The 27,075-nt window shown below is 38.2% G+C and overlaps 1 pseudogene; it reads left to right on the forward strand.

Annotated features, from left to right (window-relative positions):
- Positions 1–10,198: 10,198 nt before the first annotated feature.
- Positions 10,199–10,561, forward strand: LOC124994241 (ATP synthase-coupling factor 6, mitochondrial-like; annotated as a pseudogene).
- The last annotated feature ends 16,514 nt before the right edge of the window (positions 10,562–27,075 follow it).

The raw sequence follows: 27,075 nt of genomic DNA on the forward strand, positions 1-27,075 counted from the left end.
GCTAAACAAAGCAATGGAGAGAAGTGAAACTACAGACCTCGATGAGGGGAGAGGAATGTTCCAACTTAGCATCCTTTTCTTGTTCTGACTGGTTCAGCAAGTAAAACACCAGACTTACTGGATTTTATTCAAACACTGTTGACTAGCGCAACAGAGGAAGTCTAGGCTGTGTTTAAAGGGCCAGGCAGGGAAGCCCTGGAGTTTCGATATTGGGCTCCCAAGTTAGAAGTGACTAAGAAGCAGCAGCAGCCGCATCCTACTGAGACGCAGTGTGGTTTCACATTATCTGCCACCTGCTATAGTGGGTGGAGACCCCACCTCCCGGCACTGCCTCCCACAGCCAAGTTTACAGTTCGTATGTGGGAGTTACAGTGGTTCCTCAGCTAGTGTCACACTAAACTTCATTTTCACCTAATTTGCAAATGGTGCCTAGAGTCTTTTCTTCTCTGGACTTTAACCTTGACCAGAAAATTCCCCTTAAGCTACAAAATCAACCCCCAAAGTGCCCCTAACCCACATCAAGTTTATAGAAATCCAGGAGAAAAGGCTCCCTAGCAATCTATCAAAAGCCATTTTATGTCCTATCAGAAAGCCTGTCCTGAATATGCTAATGGTGCACCATGTCATGGAAGTAATGCTCATGTGCTTTGTCCAAGGCACTTGTTTATATTTTCCCTCATGATCATAGGAATTCTAAATCAGGATGCATATTGCCTATCTTGTTAAATTCTTTTAAGCCCATATTCAGTTTGTCTGGCAGGAGACATAGTAAGCTATGCTCAAAAACATCAAGACAGAACTAACTTTAGCAAAGATGTAAATAGGCTTGCCAGTATCTTGATTTTCAACAAATTTAATTATTCCTTAAAAGATGTTAATGTGATCCCATTGTGTCCCATTGAGAGCAAGGAGGGCCCAGCCTAACCCATGGTGATCCATCCCCAACAGCATTGGCTGAGGCCTCTAGTCCATGAACTATGTCAATTTTAGACTTTTACCTTACCTTCCAATGCAGTAGGAGATATTGTCATAGAGATACAGGACAGGAGTGAAAGAAGGGTTTTTTTTTTTTTTTTTTTTTTTTGTGTGTGTGTGTGTGTGTTTTTTTTCATGCAACTATGCAATTGGTTCATATTAGAGCCACATATCCTAAATAAATTTTTATAACTTACTTGTGAATGCACAATTCTATCAATAGTTTAGCTTCTTGGACAGTAAATGTCAGTCAACGTTATCAATATTAAACTGCTCTGCAGACCGTGACATTTATCATGATTTGAGTCAACATTTTTTGAAACAATTTTTTCTTAAATTAAAATTCCTGACACACATCAACCTCCTGCCCCTGAGCATCCACACGTGGAAAGAAGTTTTCAGCAACCAGAATCCTTAGATGGAGACTTCTGAAATAAAGAAGTCTTCCTCCCCAATTTCTAAAGCTGGGTTTCAGGAAAAGGATTTGATTAAAAACCTCTGCTTTCAGTGATTTGACAGGAGATTCTAGATGTGAGATGTGAAGAATCCCACCTGAGATGTCTGATTCAGGGTTCTTCAAAAAAACTTGTAGTCATTGAAATAGGGCATGGTCAGTGCTTCATTGAAGTCTTTGGAGAAGGAAGGACCTTTAGTGCATGTAATGAGTACTGGGCAGGTGTAAGTTACATTTGTCACTGAATTCAATATACTTGAATTGTCCATCCTGTTTTTATCTCCTTACTTTTTTCTATTGAGCAAAACCTAAAAGTAAAGAAAGATCAGTTTCCTGCTTGGCTCTTGGCATTCACTGAGAAACAGAAGTTCCTGACTAAACTTTCCAGTTTCTCTCAGGCAGTTCCATCCTGACCACAGCTGTTCAAATAATCAATGCCCTGGACACTCTCACCAACAATAATGTACTTTCTCCTCTCTGTCAGGTGGTTCCTCAGTATTTTGGGGCCCAGGAAGTCAGGTTCAATCAAAGATGTCAGGTTCAGTCAACTTCTCCAAACAGCTAAAAATGTGACTTCTACTACAGATAAGTCAGAATTTTAGAAGACTTTTAAACAATTTGGAGAACTTTATTTTCTGCCTCGTTGTGAGATTATTTTGCTTTCAGGTAGCAACTGAGAAAGGCATATTAATTTTTCTGTCCTTTGCATATGGAAGCAGTATCAGTGTAAAATTTTATCAGGCTATTTTTCTGATGAACCCACTCAGTTTCATCAACTGTCTAATGGCAAACAGATCAAGAAGGTATGAATAGAAATGTGATATGAGAGAAGTTGCAAAGGCAAATGTTAATCAGTGTAATCCTCTATTCTAACCCCCACAAGTGTTTTTGGATTAATGTTTGTTTATTTGTTTATTTCTCTATTTATTTATTTATTTTTTGTGGTGCTGGGAATTGAACCCAGGGCCTTGCACATGCTAGACATGTGGTCTACTTCTGAGAGGAGAAGCAGAGGATGAGTAGAACCTGCTGGACAAATGCAATCTCCTAGGAATGTATCCCCTGATCCCACAACCTCTCTGATGTAGGTCAACGTCCCATGTTATATTGTTTCTAGGCACTGTATGCTTTCTTTTGAAGTTCTGCCCAGTTGAAATCATACATTCATCCAATACTCCAATAAAATGCATACTCCATGAGGACAGGGTCTTTGTCTACCAAGCCCAGTTTTATTATTTATTGACTAAGTGGTATGGCTCCAATATATATGGGGGAGTGTATTAGTCCTTGAAGGAGATATGCAAATATCAGAAGAGTTATATTCAAGGAAAAGACAAGAAAACACACTTTCCTAAGATTTTAGAAATTGCTATTAGGGAAGTAGAATGATGATCTCTTTCCTTTTTATTTTTAATGTATTTTCCAGGTGGAAAAGTGGCAAAGAATTGAGGAAAGTGAGAATTTAGAAAAAAGTATTTGAATTGAAGATTTATTTTTCTTTTAATGATCTTTAATAGAAGTTTCAGTAGAATACTAGAATATAAAATTGCCAGCAGTTCAAGGAGTAGGAGGTAAAGAAATGTTTGAATGTAGATTATACTTGCTGTGTTTGTGGGTAAACACAAATAGGAAAGATGAAATAGCTGATTTGAGAAAGTAGTAGAATCAACAAAAGATTGTTAGTTGGGTGAAATACAATAGAGACCACAAAAGTTCTTCAGGATGAAGTGGGGAAAAGTGGTAGAAAAAGATTGTCAGAGTTTGTGATGCTTTTGTCCTGAGGTAGTAGGAAAGAAAAGGTACGTGGCACTTAAAACATAATAAATATTTGTTGAATTAAGGATCTAATTCAGAGGATGCTAACTCTCATAAGTAGTAATGCAATAAAGAACTCAAGTCAGCAAGGTGGAAAAATTCAGGTAACATGTCAAGGGGCCCCAACTTCCAGTCACTTATCCCTGGGGAGAAACAGCCATTAATACTAGAGATTCTGATGTCAAGAAACTGGCTATTTTGTGTGTGAGATCTCTTCATATTTTAATTTTGATAACTGATTTGAACAAATGTGAATGAAGCAAAATTAATTAGTATTTAGTCAATGGACAACTACTTAGTAATCTATGTTATATTTATCTTATTTATGTAGATCATATGCTGGTATGATATTTAAATTTTATTGATATATAATTTGGTACAGTTCACCCATTTAAAGTGTACGATTTATTTATTTTTAGTAAATTCACACCTGTGTTTAACCGTCATCCCAGATAATTTAAAAACATTTTAAACACCTCAAAAAGGATCTGACACCCTTTAACTATCAGTTCACTATCTCCCTATTCTCCCAACCATAAGCACAGTTAATCCCCTGTCTATTGATTGACTTTTTTTGACATTTAAGTGGAATCATATATGGTCTTTCATAACTGGATTCTTTTACTTACAGGATGGTATTTTTAAAGTAAAGAAATGAGGATATGAATAAATTTGGAAGGCTTTTAATCTTGGTGAAAGAAAAAGCCAGGTTGTTCAACATCAAGGAGAAGATAGGTTAGAAGAATATGCCAAATGAGAAAGGAAAGGTGACTAGGAAAGATCACATGGAGGACACCTAACCTCATTTCCTTTGTTTATATTTGAGTATAACAAGACCCAGAAAGACTGACTTTTGTGAAATTGTATAACCTGAGAGTAAGTAGAATCCAGGACTGATTCTCATCTGAGTATATGTTTATGCCTCATGGATACCCGAGATCCTGCCGTTGAAGAAGACATCTCTACTTTGGAGAAGAATTTGGGCACCTGAGGGTTTATTCACATTCTAGATAGCAGATTCAAATAGATGAGTCTGGAGTCAAAGATGCAAAGAAAGTAATTCCTGTTTATTGCCATGTCACTTGCCAATGCTGGTCATCTGAATCAAATCCCAAAGACTACAAATCCTGACATTTCTACCTCTGGGCATCTTCCCAGCAGGTTACTTTGGCTCTACTTGAGTTCTTTTGGTGGGGGAGATGCTACTTTGACATGGCCCACTCACCCTATTTCAATTTCTCCAACTGTGGCTGTTACATATTTCCTTATGTAGAGGAGAAAGCATCTCCCCTCCACTTTCTGAAAAGTATCAGTATAGATTATAACTCATGTAAGAAATGTTGTGGGGAGAATGTTAACTATTCTTGATATCAAGATTTGGGACAGTTTTAGTTCATTTTCTGTTGTCAAAACTGAATACATGAGTCTGGCTAATTCATGAAGAAAATAAGCTTATTTCTTACTGTTCTGGAGATTGGAAAGTCCAAGAGCGTGGCATAGGCATCTTCTTAGCATCTGTAAAGGCCCAACTGCTGCATCGTAAGGTGGCAAAGGGCAACATGGTGAGTCAGAGCAAGCTTTCTAGGCTGGATCTCTCCTCTTCGACAAGGCCATTAATGCCATCCTGGGGGGCCTCATCTCAGAACTTCATCTAATCTCAATTGTTTTCCAAAGGTCTCATATCCAACTGCCATTAACATGTGAATTCAGGGATGAAGTTTCCAAAACATGAACTTTGAGGTGGGGGGGGATGTTCAAATCATAGTAGGGATATAACCTGGAATTCCAAAATTACTTTTAATACCAATTTAAAAAAAATATTTTTACTGGTTCATTATCAGTATACAAAATAGTGGAATTCATTATCTCATATGCGTGCACATAATATTTAGATCAATCTCATTTCCCAGGACCTTCCCTTTCCCTCTTCTCCTCCCCCGCATCTGCTTGCTCTGCTCTAGTGAATGACATAATTGTAACCTAACTTAATAAGCACAATTTGTTTGAATACCTAAAGCCAATCTTAAGGTTATGCTTGTGAATTTATGGATAATTAGTTGGTAAGTTTTACTCCTTGCTATTTAAGAGGGTAATTTAGGAAAGGAGACAAGATAATAAACTCTGAAATTGGGAGTCAATTAAGAGGGTTTCAAGTATACTGATAATTTATGTCCTGCTGGGAGAAATGAAAGGTACAAATGAAAAAAGCAAATTTGTTTTGTTTTGTTTTGTTTTGTTTTGAGGAGGAAAAGTTTATTTGGGGTTCATGGTTTCAGAAGTCTGTCCATAGAGGGCAGGCTCCATTACTTGGGGCTTGAGGTGAGGAAGAACATCACAGAGGAAGGTTATGGTGAAGGAAGCAGCTCACATGATGATCCGGAAGCAGAGAAAGACTCCTTTCACCAGATACAAAATATATACCCCAAAGGCCCCCCCATGATGTTCACCTCTTTCAACCACACCCTACCTACCCTCTGTTACCACTCAGTTAATCCCCATGAAGGGATTACTTTATTCACACACACACACACACACACACACACACACACACAAATTCTGAGTTTCTTAATTCTCACATTCTCAGAACTTGTTTTCTCTAATTTAAAACAAAGTGTGTTGGTAAATTATGTATTATTTAAATGTTACACAAAAATTTAGAAAAGGAAAAAATGATATGGCCTGAGAGATAGAAATATAGCAATAGTATTAGAGCTGACATATCTTAAATAATGCTTGGTCCCTAATCTGTATGCTCTGAAGGAGTGCTGCCCACTCCCTCAAAGTTTTGTCCAACAGTTTCTTTTCATAACAGACACATTCTTTTAAACCCTGAGTGGGCTGATAAACAAGAGTTAGGAACACACATTTCTAGTCCTGGATGTTTTAGAAAATTGTAAATACATATTTTATAGTAAATATTAGATTACCACAGATGGCCATACACATTTGCCTCTCCACAAACACTGCTTGCTGACACATTTTTAGAATTGTATCATAGGGAGTTGTGCTTTCATTATCAAACTTTAGCTGAATTCTACCGAGGTCCATTTGTATCATAAATGGAGTGACTGGAATTTGACATTTGAAGCCCTGATGTTGAAGGGTATGTGGGCTAAGAGGGGCTTTCAGCGGAAATATCGAAAGCCAAGTTCCTACCCTCAAGTAAGTCTTTCCCAGGTTTGTAGGATTTGTTCATGTTGTTTGTACCTCTGCGTAGTAATTATTTCATCTTCTCTTGGAAATTGCATATTTGCCCGTTGGATTGCAATTTCTTTGATGTCAAACCTGGCTGCCATTCCATCAAGTTTTTCCTGCAACTGTCTATACTCTCCCATCTCTGTAGCATAGGTAGAAAGTGACAATTGTCATGACAGATACAGATGATTATTTAGGTCCTCTTACCTACTAGGTGGAGTGTCTTTTGAGGGCAGATCCCATTGTGTTTTATACTTAATACATATCCAAATAATTGTTGGATGCTATAGAAAAGCCCAGAAAAGAGCAATTAATTCTGGCTCCTGCATGAAAGGAAGGTCAAAGTCATTTTCACTATCGTGTAAGTTAGCCCAGCAAGGATTTCTTTTCCTACTGTAAACAATTAACTAAATTCTACAAACACCAAATTCCAATGACCCAGGTTGAATGTCAGTGTGTTTAGGGAAGGGTAGGGAGGAAGAAATGCTCATTGGCATTGTGATTTACCTATGCTAATTCACATTCCTCTGATTGGTTTGAAGTGACAGGCCAAAGCAATGGATTTTTAAACATGTGTTTTTAGCTGCAGAACTTCATCTTCCTTTTGAAAAAAAAATTTCTATCTAGATTCTTATCTATAATGCCTATATTTAGATTAAAGCAAGTGAAATTGAAGCTGTGCACATTGGAACAATAGGAACCTGAGCCCCTCCATTCAGTTCCCTTTCACCCTGGTAGGCGTTTGAGTCATGTGGGCTCAGTGGAACAGTTTGAAGACTCCTGACAACCTGACCCAGCCTGGTGACAATCTATGAGAAATGTGCTTGCAAAGCAAGATGGGTCCAGGAAAACCCCGCATGGACTCCCCAAGGTCTGCGGATGTTTATGTTCTACTGCCCCCACCCCAACCCCCATGCCTTGGGGAATGGGGAACTTTGATCCACAAGGATTGCACCATGGGGACACAACCTCTCCACTTTCACTTCTCCACTGGGGACCTTTCTGCACAATATCTGCTTCATCATGCCTCTTAGAGTACAAAGCTATTTTACTTGGTAAGGGAACTATGCATTTGATTAAGAGTTTATACACTATAGCCCGACTGCCAGGATTCAAATCCAGACCTCAGACTTGATAGATTCAAGTCCCTGGGCAACTGATCTTACTTTGGTTCAGATTTCCTTGCTGGTGATATAGGAACAATAATAGATCTGTCTTACATGTACTATTGTTGAAAGAATAAATGAAATAAAGACTAAGTCCCTTATAACAGAGTCAGGGAAATGATTGGTAAATGCTATACATAATTAGCAACAGAATCTGTTTGCTTGCTTGTTGCTGAACAACTCTCAAGTGGCTCATTCCCTTTTTCCCTAATTTCCTGGGTCACCTGAACAGTCCTTGATGGCTCCGAGTCCAACGTGGCATTGCAGCAGATATCCACCCCCATGTGGCCGCTTGGCATGTGCTGCAGAACACTCAGGTGCCACTGCTTTCCTCCTGCTCTCTGCAGTTTGTCTTAATGACAACTCCTGGAAGTTTCAAGAAATGCCAGCTTTTGTTGGATCTAGTTTTCCCAAAATGATACTTTGGTTTTCATCCCTTATAGTTCTTTAACTTGACTTCTGTTTATATAATGAAAAATCCAAATTTCAAACACTTTTTAATTAGTACAAAGGGGACTGGCTATATAATTTCTAGGACTGAGTGCATAATGAAAACATGGTGCCTGCTAATTGTTAAGAGCTGTAAAACCAAGCCCAATGTGTCTTTTGCCACATGCCCATAAAACTGGCTCTGAATACCTACATCAGCATTATCTAAAGCCTTATGCACAATAAAGTTTCCCTTAATTTTATGCATGACAACTTGAGGGACAGAAAGTATGAATGTCCCAAAGGTACTTCCACAGAAAACAGTTGCAAACAAAAGACAAGAGACTCTTATATAATGCATTCCTGTAGGAGAAAATCCTACCTTCTTTCTGTCTACTGGGGAAGGAGGGAACTCAATTTTTTCCCCCTTGGATTCCTCAATGGCACTTCATTTTAATAAACATCAGAGAATCTCATCTTTCAGCTTTTATCAGTCTCATAAAAATCTCCTTCCCTAATGGTATAACATTCACTATCTACAAAGGAGGTTAATCATTCACTTTTCGGTGCTTTCCTTATCCTTTGAAGAATCTCGTAGGAACCCAGCTTACTTTTTTGCTATCTTAATGTTGATTCCCCTAGAAGCAGAGCCCGAGAAAAAGATTTAATTTTGTTTATTGAAACATGCAGGGAAGTAGGGGAGGGAAGGGACCAATGCAAGGTGTATTATTAAGCCAGCTGCTACAGTAGTCAATTGGAGTTTCATCCTGCAAGGAAACTGAATCACGCCATAAAGTACAGGACACAGTTCCTCACCTGGGGTCTAAGGGAGCCAGTGCAGTTAGACACTAATTCCCTTCAGTCACTGATGGAGAGCTGTGGAGGATGAGCAAGGTTAAATCCTATCTGTGTGCTCTGGAATGTTCAGGAGTCAGGGACACACATAGACAGACAGAGAACACCTGAAATATAAAGTCTGAAAGTCTTCCTTGCAGGTCCTGCTGGGTTCCAGGATCAGAACTACTGATTATAAGAATAATCTTGAGTAAGGTAACATCTAAGTCCCAGTTTCTCATCTATAACCTTCAGGATTGTTGGGATGATTAGAACTGTGTGAAGCATCCAACATAGTTCCTGGTCCATGGCAAATACCGATTGAGAGCCATCACTATATAGAGCTACCATTAAATTGTTTTAAGTCAATACTGCTCCAGTTTATCTGCAGGTGATCTCTATGAATATATATTTTTAGAATGCAGATTCCATTTCAACTTATCCTCATTTCTAACAAGCTCTGAGGTGACATTGACAATACAAAGTACCATGAGCCATATACTTTGTGCAGCAAGATTTCAAACCATTCTAAATTTTTTCTTTAGCCTCTATATACAATTAAATCAAAAAATATTTTCCCTGGATCTCTTGGGCTTAATCATAGCAGAAAGAAAAAAAAGAAAAGAAAAAAGAAAAAAAAGAATTCAATCATAACTATGAGAGCTGTTATCCTTATATGGAGCATAACCAGCTTGAGTTAATCTCTGCTAATAAACTTAACTGCTGAGGGTTCCCAGGGCAGAGTTACACAAGAGAAGAAGCACAGAATGAAAAATACATAGGATAGATAAGGATGTCAGCATCATGGGAAGCCTAAAAAAGATGGAAATTGCATCATTATTAGAGAATGAGGAAAAGAAGAGAGCCTAAAGGCATATAAGTAACTCAAGACACTACAAAATTAACGTAACCTGCTTTGTCTCCTATGTACAGTATGTTATGTAGGGTGGTGATGTAAAAGAGGGTACATGATGTTTACGATCTGTCGAGGGGACTAGAAAAACACCTGAAGATGTTAAGCAGTAAAAATTTGACCAAGGTTCTCACATGTGGGAAAGTTCTGCTGGGCCCAGGGAGGTTATTCTGATCTGGAATACCTAGGAAAAGTACAGCTAGAGGGGGACTTCAGCTGAGCCACGGGAGGCCGGCAGTGTCTTGGCTTTGATTATACAGGAATATATAGAGGAATGATCACAACTGTAATAAAATGATTTTATAAACTATGCCTCAAGCTGCCCTGTCATGGCCTGTTTCCAGGATGCTTCCTAACCATCACATGGAATCACCATGATTTTTTTCTCCCATTGTGGTGCTGGTGATCAAATCCAGGATGTGGCACATGTGTGGCAAGTGTTTTTCCCCTGCCACGACTCTTCAGAGGCTACTTAGGTTCTCCTTGTTCCATTGGCAGTCTCCATCCATTTGTGGAGGAACAGGGTGTAAAAGCAGTGGCATTTAGTAGGGAACTTGATCCTATACAGAATACCTGTGTGGACAAGATTATAGAATATAAATCTAAGTGACAGGCACCTGGAGGGATATTGATATTGGCCCACAGTATCAGCAAGGACTAGAGAGAGAACTTTTTAATATTAAGTGTATGTGTGGAAAAGCAGAGATGAATGCATTCCCTAAATTCAAATCTGAAGATCCTGAATTTGAAATCATTGAAAATCCAGTCTTGAAGAAATAATGCACTATTGATCTGGTTATTTCTCATTAGTTGCACAACTAGTTAGAAATATCAGAACAAACATACATTTTACAACTGTCAAAAAATGTGCCTCAAAAAGGCATCATTTAGAAGGTTATGCTACCTATGGCAGCAGTGACACACAAAGATTTACCCTTGGCTGAGGCAGGGAATATAAAGCAGCAGCTGGTAGACAGTAGTGTCATCACTAAGAAGGTGGAATTTGGAGTAGGATCTGCACACATTTCAATAAGAACTAGCTGTTTGATTTGGAAACACTATTCCACCTGAGGTGTATTTTCATATTAAGTGTTTACTCATGCTTACTGAATAGATTTAAAGTTATGATTAAATGAAATAATTCACAAAAGGTAATCCATTCAGTCCTTAGCACAGGGCTGGACATGTAGAAGTGTTTGATAAAAAGTATTAACATCCAATACTGAAAGGAGAAATAGCAGCAATGAAAGGGGAGAAGAAATGGAGGGAGAGGGAGTGAGAAAGCACTAGCAAGTTAGCTCATTATCGTGGCCACAGTGGTGCTGATTACCAGGCAGTTCTAGGAGGTGAAGGGGACATTAGACCTTCAAATTTAGTCCTTGCACAGAAGAAAAGGAGGATGGTTGCTCAGAGTTCCACCCAATCCCCTCAAGAATAAAGAAGCTATTGCCCCAACTACTGGGAGTGCCACCCCAGGGAAGAAGCCGCCCTTCTCAGGGTGCTGCACATCCAGAGACTTCTGTCATGGGGTTGTTGAGGCTCAGACTTCTCCCTCCAACTGTGACTTTCTTTGAAGAGCCATTCTGTATTCAGAATTCCACAGGGTTAAAGCTTCATTTAGCCCACACCTCATCTTGATTTCTTTCTCTTCCCCAGGTATTGAACCCATAAACTCTGACCAGTGAATTTCCTGCATAATAACCTCCATCTTAGAATCTGCTTCCTGGAGAGTCCAACCTGTGACATTGACACTGCTGCTGGTAGGCGGAGGACATGTAGTCCTGGCACAAGGTAGGAGTGCAGGTGTCACGATGACTGTAAGGGATCAAGTGGGAGAGCATACAGAAGAAAATGCATCAGCTGGTGCTGGTATCTGCCACTGGAGAAACCTGAGGGAACCATAGACTAAAACAAAAACAATTGGGAGGATTTGCTAAGCTCTGTAAAGACTTTGAAAACAAGAAAAGTTAGGGATGGACGGGAGAGGGTTCCTTAGTATATGAAGCAGATTCCGTTGTCTTTAGCAGAGGTGCTGAGAAAGCTGAGTATCGAGCCCAGAAATTGAGAGTAGCCAACCTCCAAAGGAAACTAAACTCTCAGCCTAGTAGAGCTGTTATGCCAAAGTCAAGGCCTTGGTTGAGTATAAGTAAGACTCTGAAATATGGAATGGGGATACTGAGGATAATGCCCCTCAAGTCTTAAGCCTCCATGTTCCCTGAGTCCTACAGAAGTAGTTCATACTTCCTTAGTAAGGGCTAGCACTCTCCCCTTTCTCAATGACAAAGCAGAAGGTTTTTCTCTGCAAGACAACATGTGCCCAGTTCAGGATCTGACACAACCTACTCATTTGACCTAACAGGTTCAGTTGTAGCAAACACCGTCTGAGGCATATTGGCCATAAGGGAGAAAAGGGACTCTACCCTAAAGGACCTAGCCATCTTTCATAAACCAGATTGGAAAGTACAGATGGAATTGGTTTCTGAGAGCCTGGATTAGAGTCAGAGCATATTGCTTCAAAAGAGTTTATAAACTTAGGAGACAAGATTTAAAATCTAGCAAGGATGCCAAGATGTGGTGCAAACACAGTCCTAGGGTGTCTCTTAGCAGCATATAAAGAGCAATTGTTCACACTAAGTGAGGTGGAAATTACAGAGATGCCTTGGCAGATGGAAACAGAAAGAATAAGTTTTGGAGAAGTATATGTGTTACAGTGGGGGCACTATATAAGCCTGAAAAGCCTGGCAGAGTTGAGCTGCTACAAACATTGATGTGGTTGAGTCACTGTAGAATGTTGATTTTAAGTTCTTTGGGTATAAACCAAGAAATGGGATAGCTGGGTCCAATGGTGGGTCCATTCCAATTTTATTAGGAATCTCCATACTGCTTTCCATAGTGGTTGCACCATTTTGCAGTCCCACCAGCAATATATAAGTATACCTTTCTCCCCACATCCTCACCAAAACTTATTGTTGCTTGTATGTTTGCTTGATTATTTGCTTGATTGTATTGTTTGCTTGATAATTGCCATTCTGACTGGAGTGAGATGAAATCTTAGTTTTGATTTGCATTTCTCTAATTGTTAGAGATGAAGAACATTTTTTCATATATTTGTTGATTGATTGTATTTCTTCTTCCGTGACGTGTCTGTTCAGTTCCTTAGCCCATTTACTGATTGGGTTATCTGTTTTCATGGTGTTACATTTTTTGAGTTCTTTATATATCCTGGAGATAAATGCTCTGAGGTACATGTGGTAAAGGTTTTCCCCCATGCTGTAGGTTCTCTCTTCATTTTATTGATTGTTTCCTTTGCTGAGAAGAAGCTTTTTAGTTTGAATTCATCCCATTTATTGATTTTTGATTTTGTTTCTTGTGCTTTAGGAATCTTAAGGAAGTCAGATCCTAAGCTGACATGGTAAAGATTTGGGCCGACTTTTTCTTCAATTAGGTCCAGGGTCTCTCATCTAGTGCCTAAGTCTTTGATCTGCTTTGAATTGAGTTTTGCATATGTTGAGAGATAGGGGTTCACTTTCATTTTGTTACATATAGATTTCCAATTTTCCCAGCACCATTTGTTGAATAGGCCATCTTTTCTCCAGTGAATGTTTTTGGTGACTTTGTCTAGTATGAGATAACTGTATTTAGGTGGGTTTGTCTCTGTGTCTTGTATTCTGTTCCATTGGCCTTCATGTCTGTTTTGATGCCAATACCATTCTATTTTTGTTACTGTGGCTCTGTAGTATAGTTAAAAGGTCTAGTATTGTGATGCCTCTTCTTGCTAAGAATTGCTTTGACTATTCTGGGTCTCATATTTTTCCAAATGTATTTCATGATTGCTTTATCTATTTCTATGTAGAATGTCATTGAAATTTTAATAGGAATTACATTCAATCTGTTTAACACTTTTGGTAATATGGTCATTTTGACAATATTAATTCTGCCTGTCCAAGAGCATGGGAGGTCTTTCCATCTTCTAAGGTCTTCAATTTCCTTAGCATTCTATAGTTTTCATCGTAGAGATCTTTCAGCTCTTGTTAAATTGATTCCCAAGTAATTTTTTTTTGATGTTATTAATAGGGTAGTTTTCCCAATTTGTCTTTCAGTAGATTCATCACCGATATATGGGAACATGTTTGATTTATTGGTGTTAATTTTATATCTTGCTACTTTTCTGAATTCATTTGTTAGTTCTAGAAGTTTTCTGGAGGAAATTTTTGGATCTTCTAAATACAGAATCATGTCATTGGCAAATAGTGATAGTTTGAGTTTTTTTCCTGTTCATATACCTTTAATTTCTTTCTCATAATTGTTTCTTTTCCTATTTGTATCTCTTTAATTTATTTCTCCTGTATAATTGCTAAGGATAATGTTGAATAGAAGTGGTAAGAGAGGGCATCTTTGTCTTGTTCCAGTTTTTAGAGGGAATTCTTTCAATTTTTCTCCATTTAGAATGATGTTGGCCTTGGGCTTAGCATAGAGAACTTTTACAATGTTGAAGTATGTTCCTACTATCCCTAGTTTTTCTAGTGTTTTGAACATGAAGGAGTGCTGTGTTTTGTCAAATACTTTTTATGTGTATATTGAGATGATCATATAATTCTTGTCTTTAAGTCTACTGATGTGATTAATTATGTTCACTGATTTCTGTATGTGGAAACAACCTTGTATCCCTGGGATGAACCCCACTTGATTGTGGTGCACTATCTTTTTAATATGTTTTTGTATGTGATTTGCCAGAGTTTTGAGAATTTTTGCATCTATGTTCATCAGGGATATTGTTTGACATGCTTTTGATGGTGTCTTCTATTTCATCGCTTGAAATTGATCTGTTTAAATTGTGTATGTCCTTCTGATTCAGTTTGGGTAGGCCACAGTCTAGAAATTTGCCAATGTCTTCAATGTTTTCTATTTTATTGGAGTATAAATTTTCAAAATAGTTTCTAATTATCTTCTGTATTTCAGTAGTGTCCATCATGATATTTTCCTTTTCATCATGAATTTTAGTAATTTGAGTTCTCCTTTCTCTTCAATAGCATGGCTAGGGGTTTATCAGTTTTAGATATTTTTTCAAAGAACCAACTTTGTTTTGTCAAGTTTTTTAATTGTTTCTTTTGCCTCAATTTCATTGATTTCAGTTCTGATTTTTATTCCCTGTCTCCTACTGCTTTTGGTGTTAATTTGTTCTTTTTCTAGGGCTGTGAGATGTAATGTTAGGTCATTTGTTGATTTTCTATTCTGTTAATAAATGAGCTCAATGCAATGAACTTTCCTCTTAGAACTGCTTTCATAGTGTCTCAGAGATTGTGTTGCTATTCTCATTTACTTCTATGTATTTTTAAAATTTCATCCCTGATTTATTCTGCTATCCCTTGGCCATTCAATAGAGTATTATTTAATCACCAAGTGTTAGAGTAGCTTCTATTTTTTATTATTGATTTCTAATTTATTCCATTCTGCTCTAAGAGAATGCAAGATATTATCTCTTTTTTGTATTTTCTAAGAGTTGCTTTGTGGGTAAAATATGGTCTATTTTATAGAAAGAACCATGTGGTGCTGAGAAAAAAAAATTGTATTTGATCAATGTTGGATGAAATACTCTGTATATGCTCATTAAGCCTAAATCATTGATTGTATTATTTAGTTCTATAGTTTCTTTGTTTAGTTTTTGTTTGGAGGATCTATCCAGTGGTGAGAGAGGTGTGTTAAAGTCAAAGTCACCCAGTGTTATTGTGTTGTGGTCTATTTGATTCTTGAAATTAAGAAGGGTTTGTTTGATGTACATAGATGTTTCATTGCTTGAGGCATAAATATTTATGATTGTAATGACTTCTTGATGTATAATTCCTTTAAGTAGTATGAAATATCCTTCTTTGTTCTGATTAACTTTGACTTGAAATTCACTTTATCTGATGAGGATAGAAATCCCTGCTTTTTTATGTGATTCATGTGAGTGGTGTGGTTTTTTCCTATCCTTTCACCTTCATTCTGTAAATGTCTTTGTCTATAAGATGAGTCTCTTGGAGATAGTATATTTTTGGGTTTTGTTTTTTCATTCAATCTGCCAGTCTGTGTCTTTTCATTGATGAGTTTACATTATTTACATTCAAGGTTATTATTGAGATATAATTTGTATTCCCCGTCATTTTGAGTTATTTGTTTTTTAATATGTCTTAGTTTCTCTTTTGATTGTTCCTTTAGTGTAGTTCCTACCTTTGCTGGTTTTCACTTTTTTTTCATTTCACCTTTGTAGAATATTTTGCTGAGAATGTTCTGTAGTGCAGGCTTTATAGTTGTGAATTCTTTTAACTTTTGTTTATCATGGAAGGTTTTTATTTCATCTTTGAATCTGAAGCTTGTTTTTGCTGGATATAAAATTCTTGGTTGCATCCATTTTCTTTCAGAGCTTGGCATATGTTATTCTAAGACCTCTTATCTTTGAGCATCTGGGTTGAGAAATCAGCTGAGAGTGGATTAGTTTTATCCTAAACACAAACTGACATTTTTCTCTAGCGGCCTTTAAAATTCTAACCTTATGTTAAGCATTTTCAAAATAATGTGATTTGGTGTGGGTCTGTACATTTGGGGTCCCGTAAACCTCTTCTATTTGATTTTTCCATTTTATTCTTTAGGTTTGGGAAATTTTCTGACATTATTTCAGTAAAAATATTATGCATTCCTTTGGTTTGTATCTCTATACCTTCATCTATGCTGATAAATCTTAAATTTGGTCTTTTCATGTTATTCTATAATTCTCGGAAGTTCATGTTCTCTTAACATTTTCTCTTCATGGTCAACTTTATTTTCAAGATTATCTATTTTGTCTTCATTGCCTGAGGTTCTGTCTTCCAAGTGGTTTAGTCTGTAGGTGATGCTTTCCATTGACTTTTAGTTTTGTTTATTGATTCCTTCATTTGAGGATTTCTGCTTGATTTCTTTTTAGGATCCCTATCTCTTTATTGACATAATCTTTCACCTCCTGAATTTTATCTCTGATTTCACTCCTTATATCATCCTTTAACTCAGATCAGTTTAACTGTGTACATTCTAAACTCCTTCTCTGACATTTCTTCCATTGTGGTGTCAATGAATTCTATTAGGGGCACATCTTGGTTTGTTTGGGGCAATTTGTTCCCTTGTTTTTTCATGTTGTTTGTCTAACCATCTAGCAGTGTGGATCTGAGGCAGTACAGTTTCTACCCTGTAGATTTATAGTGTCCCTGAAGGTTTCCAGTACTTTGCCTTTATGGAGGAGACATAATAATAGCAATCAATGCAGCCTTAAACCAAATAGCCCTACTACAATGTCTACATTTTTGTTGCAATAAACAGAAATGATGTGTTCAGTTATTTCCTACAATATAAACAGTAAGTTTGCAAAAGGGTTTACAATTTCAGATGGTGGACAAAGAGAAAGAAGTGGTGTAGGATATGAAGTTTATGGGGAAGGAAGAGAAAAGATGTAAGTTTTTATTTCTAGGAAGAGTGAAAGAGGAAACAATAGAGGTTGGTTGTTAGGAGAAAGGAGAGAAAGAATCAAGGAAAACAGGTGAGAAAAATACATATAAAATAAATTTTTTAAAGAAATTTAAAAATGAGAAAAGTATAAATAAAGGAATACAAAACAAAACTGAAATATCCTACTCTGACATTCCAGTCCTTAAGAAACTGATGCATGAAAAATAATTTGTTTCAAAAATGGTAGAAATGTAAGAGAAGAAAAGACAAAGATCTCGAAAAATTGAACAATTGTTTCTGTTGGAGTTCAAAGGTTTCTCAGCACTTAGGTGTGGTTTTCTGGAGTTTGATGCTTGTTCTAGCCTCAGGGTGGGTGGGGTTGCTAGGATGAGAGGATTAATCCTGGAGGTAGAACTCCTGGAGGTGGTGTATAGGCTTAGGTATACTGCAATCTCTTTGTTAAATGCCAATTGATCTGAAGATTTTAAGTCAACACACCTCCAGGAACCAGCAATTCCCAGTCCATGTGGAAGACTGCATCCAAGGAATCTCCTTTGGGGTCCACTCATGTAGTATAGGAGCCTGTTCTTAGCCCACTATGTTGCCTTGGACCCCACAATTCCTGGTCTCTGATTCAGTCTCCAAACTCAATCTCTCCCACCCTTGCCCTTTCAAATTACTGGTTAGTTGCTTCTCTCCCAGCTGGTCCTGAGAGTTGGGCACAGGGACCTGGAGGCTGATTGCAAAGTTATGTGCTAGACTTGGCTGGTTTGGTGACTAAGTGGCATGTGGGTGAGTTGAGGCCCTGTTACATTGGGTGCCCAGATGTTCTAAGCTGGGTGGGTCAAGGCTGATTGTCAGAACTAGGAGTTGGCCACGAAGCTGTGTGTGATGGGCTGGGTTGGGGACCAGGGGTGGGTTGAGAGACTGAACTGGTGCAGTGGAGGGCCCTATTGGATGCCAGACTGATGCCAGAACTTGTGGGACCCAGGCACTGGTGGATACCAGACTAGAGGGGGAGTCTGGGACCAGACTGGGTGCTAGGATTCCATGAGTGCTGGCCTGGGTAGACCCTGGGAACCCGGTGGGTGCCAGACCAGCTGGCTGCACAAGCTGAGAGCAAAATTCCCTCACACCCTCTTCCAACCTTCTGACTCCTACCCACTACAGCCAGCCTTGTTAGTCCCCATGAGCCACAGGACACACACAGCCGGGGAGAACCTGGCTCTCTCCAACCTCTCTAACCTGTGTTCCCCCAGGTGAAATGCTCCCAGTTTCTGACTTTCCACAGATTTGCTAGGCTCAGACAGGCCCTTGCAGACCTAGCTGCAAACTCATGGATCTGGATTTCCAGTTGCCCTAGGGTCCCCGACGCTGCAGTACCAAGATGGCTCCTAGATTGACTCTTGTGGACAATTGATAAACTCTGGTGGAGAGAGTTTTTTTTATTTTTTTTAATATCCATTTATTGAGTCAAACGGTCTCTCATTTGGCTAGAGCATACTGCCCCTCCAGTCTCAGAAATTTTCACTCTAAGCCTGCGGAGATATGGTATTCCTGCTGTTTGAGTACTGGGTAACCAAACTAAAAGAAATGCTGCCTCACACTAATCCACCATCTTTGAGCCCCTGCAGGGTCAATGGCAGTAAGATGCTGGGTGAAGATCTGCACTGTGTGAAAGGGGAGGCCACTGATGATTGGAGGAGGAAAATTTGAAAAGAGACATGTCCACGCAGCCTGAGGCAAACATCAGGCAGGACCCAGGCAAGGGTGCCAAAGGCCAACTTCTGACTCGGCAACAATGCAGATCAAGATGAATGTTTATGCTCATCAATTCTCATTTAATCAAAGTTGAACTACTATGTGCAAAGACATGCACTACAAACCTATATATGTAGTCTTAAGATAATCAGTATAAATGCTAATTATTACTACTGGCAGTAGTGCTCAATTGTTTTCATTTACCTTCTCTTCTACAACCTTTTTGAGAAACTATGACAGAGGTAAAAATTCAACTTACACCAACTGTGTTTCTTAGTAAGTTATAACCCCTATAGAGACTAGTCTTTTTGAGAAGAGTGATAAGGAAAGGGGGGAGTAAACAGTTCTCCCTTTTCTACATACTACTTTACCCTCTCTTTTTATAATTGGAATAGGAACCAGACAGTTAAGCCACATTGGCACTGTGTTCATTCCCTACGAATGAATAAACCATTAGAGACTGTTTTCATACTGTCTTAAGTATATTGTTTTAGTGTCATATCACTGGCAAACCATGTTAAACCCATGAATCAAGATTTGTTTCAACTGCATACAAAAACACATTAAAAAGTACACTGTGATCAAGTGAGTTTCATTCCAGGGATGCAAGTTTCTGTCAATGCATAGAATTCAATAAATGTAATTCAATACATGAATAGACTTAAGGATAAGAATCATGTGATTATCTCCATAGATGCAGAAAGAGCATTTGACAAAGTATACCACAAATTCATGTTTAAAACACTAGAAAAACTAGGGATAGTAGGAACATACCTCAACATCATAAAGCATATATACAACAAATCCAAGGTCAACATTATTCTGAATGGATAAAAACTCAAAGCATTTCCTCTAAAAATAGGAACAAAGATGTCCATTTTCACCACTACTATTCAACATAGTTCTTGAAACTCTAGCCAGAGCAATCAGGCAATAGAAAGAAATTAGAGGGTTACAACTAGGAAAAGAAGAGTTCGAACTATCCCTATTTCCCAATGACATGATCCTATATTTAGAAGACAAAAAGAATTCCACTAGAAGACTTTAGAGCTCATAAATGAATTCAGCAAGGTAGCAGGATACAAAATCAACACTCATCCTATATTTCAATGATGCATCTTCTAAAAAGGAACATTGGAAAACTACCCCATTCACAATAGCCTCAAAAAAGAAAAAACTTGGAAATAAATCTAACAAAAGAGATGAAAGATGTCTACAATGAAAATTACAGAACACTAAACAAAGAAACAGAAGAAATACCTTCCATGTTCTTGAATAGGCAAAATTAACATCATCAGAATGGTCATACTACTAAAAGCTCTGTACAAATTTAATGCACTTTCCTTCAAAATTTCAATAACTTCACAGAAATAGAAAAAGCAGTTATTAGATTTGTTAAAATAAGAGACCAAGAATAGCCAAAGCAATCCTTTCCAAGAAAAATGAAGCAAGAAGCATCACATTACTAGACCTTGAATTATACTACAGAACTATAGTAACAAAAACAGCATGGTATTTGCACCAAAACAGACATGAAGACTAATGGAACAGAATAGAAAACACAAAGACAAACCCACATAAATACAGTTATCTGATACTACACAGAGGTGACAAAAACATACACTGGAGAAAAGATAGCCTTTTTAACAAACTAGGAAAGAGTATAGAGTTTATGAACTGATATAACTGAAATATCTATAGGTATCCTGGCTTTAGGTACAGGGAGGTCAAGGTGTGTAATCAGTTACATTGGGACTCGGGAACCCAAATCCTCCACCACTGATCGGCTTCCCTCTCTGTTGTCTGTGTTCTCAGATTCTCACGTCTGGAAGCAGAAATGACCACCGGCAGGTTTGGGATTAGATTCTGTGAGTTTAGCAGACTTAACCCAAAGTAAGAGACTGTCCTAATGGTTGCAGCAAAGCTTCACGATGGAAGCTTGTGGGCTGATTTGAATAAAGTCTATCTCTATGGACAGCAGTAGAAAATGCTCTGATTGGCAAGTTGAGTCATATGTCCATCAGGCCCACATGGATTAAGAATGGAGAAAGGGAATTATCCAAAGGGAATGCTGGAGTACTACTGCCCTACACACACAAAGCTGAATCGGATATTAGGAAAACAAAAGCAGCTGTTAAAAAGCTCATTACACATTATTCAGTAGGAAGTGTTTTGGAACTTGCTAAACACGTGGCATCTTCGGTGCAGGCACATGGGGTGGCTGGCTATCATCCAACATGCTGTGGAGCGTGCTTCTGGCTGTGCCTTCTGTGGTCCCTCCAGACCTCTTCCCCACTCTGCGCTGTGCCCTCAAAGGCTGACATGTAGGATTACAGCAACCACTCTCTCGCTCTCTGCTTTCCATTTGGGTTTGGTCAATAAGGAGCACTGCCTCAGGTGGGAGTCTGAAGGAGTTTTGTGTTGAAGTGTTTATTTCCTCTGGTTCACTCCTTGCAGGGTTTTGTGAGTAGGTTACATCCTTCCTCCTAAGGCCACCATCTCCTCTCTGCAGTCCACCTCAGAGAGCTTTCTCTTCAAATGCATCCAACAACCCTCTACTCATTTTTTCCCTTTTGAGTTTCTAGAAGCTGCTTTTTAAAAAATATCTTTGTTTGTGCTAATTAGTTATACATGACAGTAGAACGCCCTTGGATACATCATACATAAATGGAGTATAATTTCTTTTTCTACTGGTTGTACATAATGTAGAATCACACTGGTCATGTAACGATATATGCATATAGGGTAATAATGTCTGATTCATTCTTCTACCCTTTCTGCCCCCCAACCCCTCCCCTCCCCTATACCTAGAGTAACTCTATTCTTCCCTAGCCCCCCTTATGGTGAATTAGCATCTGCCTATCAGAGAAAACATTCTTCCTTTGTTTTGGGGGGATTGGCTTATTTTGTTTAGAACAACATTTTCCAGTTCCAAGCATTTACCACGAAATGCCACAATTTCATTCTTCTTTAAGGCTGAGTAATATTCCATTGTGTATATATGCCACATTTTCTTTATCCATTCATCTGTTCAAGGACACCTAGGTTGGTTCCATAGTTTAGCTCTTGTGAGTTGAGCTGCTATAAATATTGTTGTGGCTGCATTACTGTATTATGCCAATTTAAATCCTTTGGGTATAAACCAAAGAGTGGGATAACTGTGTCAAATGGTGGTTCCATTCCAAGTTTTAAGGAATATCCATATCACTTTCCCTAATGGTCACACCAATTTGCGGTCCCACCAGCAATGTATGAGTGTATCTTTTTCCTCACATCTTGCCAACATTTATTGTTTGTGTTCTTGGTAATTGCCATTCTGACTGTAGTGAGATGAAATCTTAGAGTAGTTGATTAGAATTTCTCTAATTGCTAGAGATATAGAACTATTTTTATGCACTTGTTGATCAATTGTACTTTGTGAAGTGTCCAGTTCCTTAGCCCATTTATTGATTGGGTTATTTGTTTTTTTGGTGTTTTTTGAGTTCTTTATATATGCTGGAGATTAGTGCTCTGAAGTGCATGTGGTAAAGATTTTCTCCCATTCTGTAGGCTCTCTTCAGTTATCGATCATTTTCTTTGCTGAGAAGAAACTTTTCAGTTTGAATCCATCCCATTTATTGACTGATTTTGCTTCTTGCACTTTAGGACTCTTGTTAAGGAAGTCAGATCCTGGGCCAACATGGTGAAGATAGAAACTGTTTTTCAAAAAGAATTTTTATTGATGCATTATAATTATACATGCTACTGGGAGTCATTGTTATATATTCACACATGCACACAACATAGTAAATTTCATTCCCTAATACCTCCCCTTTCTCTCCTCTCCTCCCTCCCCCATCCTCCTCTTCTACTCTACTGGTCTCCTTTCAATCTTTATGAGATTTCCCTCCCCCACTTTTTTCCCCTTTAGCTTCCACTTGAGAGAAAACATATGACTCTTGACTTTGAGCCTGGCTAATCTCATTTAGCATAATGTTCTCCAGTTCCATCCAATTTCCTGCAAATGACAGTTTTGTTCCCCTTTATGGCTGAATAAAATTCCATTGTGTATGTATACGATATTTTCTTTATCCATTCATCATGTCCATTCAAGATGGTCAAGGAGGCTGTTTTCATGACTCAATCATTGGGAATTGAACGAGTAAAAACATGGGTATGCACATATCATTAAAGTACAGGCATACATTAATATGCAGCCTTATTAATTCTTTAGGATAAATCCATAATTTGGCTATTGTGAATTTGCTGCTATAAACATGGGTATGCATGTGTCCCCATAATATGACAACTTCAGTTCTTCAGGATAAATACCAAGGAGTGGCATAGCTGGGTCTATGATGGTTACATTCCTAGTCTTTTGAGGAACCTTCCTACTGATATCCATGGTGGTACTAATTTACAATCCCACCAATAGTGTGTAAGTGTTCCTTTTCCCCTGCAACCTTGCCAGTATTTATTATTTGTATTCTTAATGATTATCTCATTCTAGTTAGAACAGCAAACTCTCTATATAGTTTTAGTTTGCATTTCCCTGATTAAGATGAACATTTTTCACCTATTTTTGGTTATTTGAATTTCTTTGAAAAGTGTCCATTTAGTTCATTTGCCCATTTTTGACTGGATTATTGTGTGTGTGTGTATGTGTGTGTGTGTGTGTGCGCGCACGCATGTGCATGCAGGGTTTGTTTTGTTTTTTACTTCTTTCTATATTCTGGATATTAATCCTGTTGGAAAAGTAGCAGGTAAATATTTGCTTCCATTCTGTTGGTTTTATCTTAACATTCATTTTTTAGATATACATGACAGTAAAGTATATTTTGACATATACATACAAGGAGTACAACCCATTCCAACGAGAACCCCATTCTTGTGGTTGTACTTAATGTGGAGTTACTCTGGTCATGTATTCATTTATGAGAAAGGGAAAGTTATGTCTGATTCATTTTTTTTTTATTGTAAACAAATGGGATACATGTTGTTTCTCTGTACATGGCATAAAGGCATACCATTTGTGTAATCATAAATTTACATAGGGTAATGTTGATTCATTGTTATTTTTTCCCTTCCCCCCTACGCCTCCCATCCCTCTTTTCCCTCTATACAGTCCTTCCTTCCTCCATTTTTGCCCCCCTCTCTAACCCTAACTCTAACCCTAACACTAACCCGTCCCACCCTACATTATGTGTCATCATCCACTTATTAGCGATATCATTCGTCCTTTGGTTTTTTGAGATTGGCTTATCTCATTTAGCATGATATTATCCAATTTCATCCATTTGCCTGCAAATGCCATAATTTTATCATTCTTTATGGCTGAGTAATATTCCATTGCATATATATATATATATATACCACAGTTTCTTTATCCATTCATCAATTGAAGGACATCTAGGTTGGTTCCACAATCTGGCTATTGTGAACTGAGCAGCTATGAACATTGATGTGGCTGTATCTCTGTAGTATGCTGATTTTAAGTCCTTTGGGTATAGGCCAAGGAGTGGGATAGCTGGGTCAAATGGTGGTTCCATTCCAAGCTTTCTAAGGAATCTCCACACTGCTTTCCAGAGTGGCTGCACTAATTTGCAGTCCCACCAGCAATGTATGAGTGTACCTTTCTCCCCACATCCTCTCCAACACCTATTGTTGCTTGTATTCTTGATAATCGCCATTCTAATTAGGGTGAGATGGAATCTTAGGGTGGTTTTGATTTGCATTTCTCTTATTACTAGAGATGTTGAACATTTTTCCATATGTTTGTTGATTGCTTGTAGATCTTCTTCTGTGAAGTGTCTATTCATTTCCTTAGCCCATTTGTTGATTGGGTTATTTGCATTCTTGGTGTAGAGTTTTTTGAGTTCTTTATAGATTCTGGAGATTAGCGCTCTATCTGAAGTATGATTGGCAAAGATTTTCCCCAATCTGTAGGCTCTTTCTTCGCATTGCTGATAGTTTCCTTTGCTGAGAGAAAGCTTTTTAGTTTGAATCTATCCCAGTTATTGATTCTTGCTTTTATTTCTTGTGCTTTGGGGGTCCTGTTGAGGAAGTCTGGTCCTAAGCCGACATGTTGAAGCTCTGGACCTACTTTTTCTTCTATAAGATGCAAGGTCTCTGGTCTGATTCCGAGGTCCTTAATCCATTTTGAGTTTAGTTTCGTGCATGGTGAGAGATATGGGTTTAGTTTCATTCTGTTGCATATGGATTTCCAATTCTCCCAGCACCATTTGTTGAAGAGGCTATCTTTTCTCCATTGCATATTTTTGGTCCCTTTGTCTAGTTTGAGAAAATTGTATTTATTTGGGTATGTGCCATGTCCTCTATTCTGTACCATTGGTCTACCTGTCTATTTTGGTACCAATACCATGCCGTTTTTGTTACTATTACTTTGTAGTAGAGTTGAAGATCTGGTATTGCGATACCCTCTGCTTCACTCTTTCTGCTAAGGATTGCTTTAGCTATTCTGGGTTTCTTATTCTTCCAGATGAATTTCATAATTGCTTGCTCTATTTCTGTAAGGTATGTCATTGGGATTTTAATTGGAATTGCATTGAATCTGTATAGCACTTTTGGTAGTATGGCCATTTTGACAATATTAATTCTTCCTATTCAAGAACATGGGAGATCTTTCCATCTTCTAAGGTTTTCTTTAATTTCTTTCTTTAGTGTTCTGTAGTTCTCATTGTAGAGGTCTTTCACCTCTTTTGTGAGATTGATTCCCAAGTATTTTATTTTTTTCAATGCTATTGTGAATGGGGTAGTTTTCCTAATTTCTCTTTCTGAAGATTCATCACTTATGTATAAAAATGCATTAGATTTATGTGCATTGATCTTATACACCTGCTACTTTACTTAATTCACTTATGAGTTCTAAAAGTTTTCTGGTAGAATTTCCTGGTTCCTCTAAGTATATAATCATATCATCAGCAAATAGGGATAGTTTGAGTTCTTTATGTCTGATTCATTCTACTGTCTTTCCTATTCCTTGTCCCCTCCCTTCCCTTTGTTCCCCTTTGTCTAATCCAATGAACTTCTATTCTTCCCCTGCCTATCTTCCCTTGTTATGGGTTAGCATTCACATATCAGAGAAAACATTCAGCATTTGGTTTTGTTTTTTGGTACTGGCTTCTCTCACTTAGCATGATAGTCTCCAGTTCCATCCATTTATTGTAAAATGCTGTCATTTCATCTTTAAGGCTGAGTAATATTCTATTGTGTGTGTGTTTGTGTGTGTGTGTGTGTGTGTGTGTGTGTGTGTGTTTGGACATCCCACAGTTTCTTCATTCATCTGTTGAAGGGTACCTAGGTTGGTGCCACAGCTTGGTTGCTGTGAATTGAGCTGCTATAGACATTGATGTTGTTGTGTCACAGTGGTATGCTGATTTTAGGTTCTTTGGGTATAAACCAAGGAGTAAGTTAGCTGGGTCAAATGGTGGTTCCATTCCAAGTTTTCTGAAAAATGCAAGAAAACTGCTTTCCATAGTGGTTGCACCAATTTGCAGTCCCACCAGCAATGTATGAGTGTGCCCTTTTCTCCACATCCTCGCCAACATTTATTGTTGCTTATATTCTTGATTGCCATTCTGACTGGAGATGAAATCTGAGTTTTGATTTGCATTTCTCTAATTGCTAGAGATGAACATTTTTTCATGTATTTGTTGACCATTCACATTTGTTCTTCTGTCTCTTCACATCCTTAACTGTTTTCTTTGTTGTGCAGAAACTTTTTAATTTGATGGACCCTGTTTACTAAATCTTGGTATTATTTCCTGCACTGTCTACTGAGGAGAACAACCCTCTACTTTTGCACCACCAAGTCTAGGTGGCCCTAGTATCCTCTGCAACAGGTTTCAGGGTAATGAGCTCTCCATGTGGTTTCTTTGCTAGGCCTCATGCATGTCTTTACAGATATCCCTTTAGGCCGATCTGACACCCCTCTTTGCGTCCTTCACACTCCCTGTAGCCATCTTAGCCACATCACTCCTCCGCCACCCCTGCAGCTTCATCGCCGTATACTAGCTTTGTGTCTCCTTCGAATTTGCACCTCAGTCAGAGGAGGGCATGACCCCAGCACCAAAGGCACCACC

The sequence above is a fragment of the Sciurus carolinensis genome, chromosome 10 (genome assembly GCF_902686445.1).
Source record: "Sciurus carolinensis chromosome 10, mSciCar1.2, whole genome shotgun sequence".
Taxonomy (NCBI): Eukaryota; Metazoa; Chordata; class Mammalia; order Rodentia; family Sciuridae; genus Sciurus; species Sciurus carolinensis.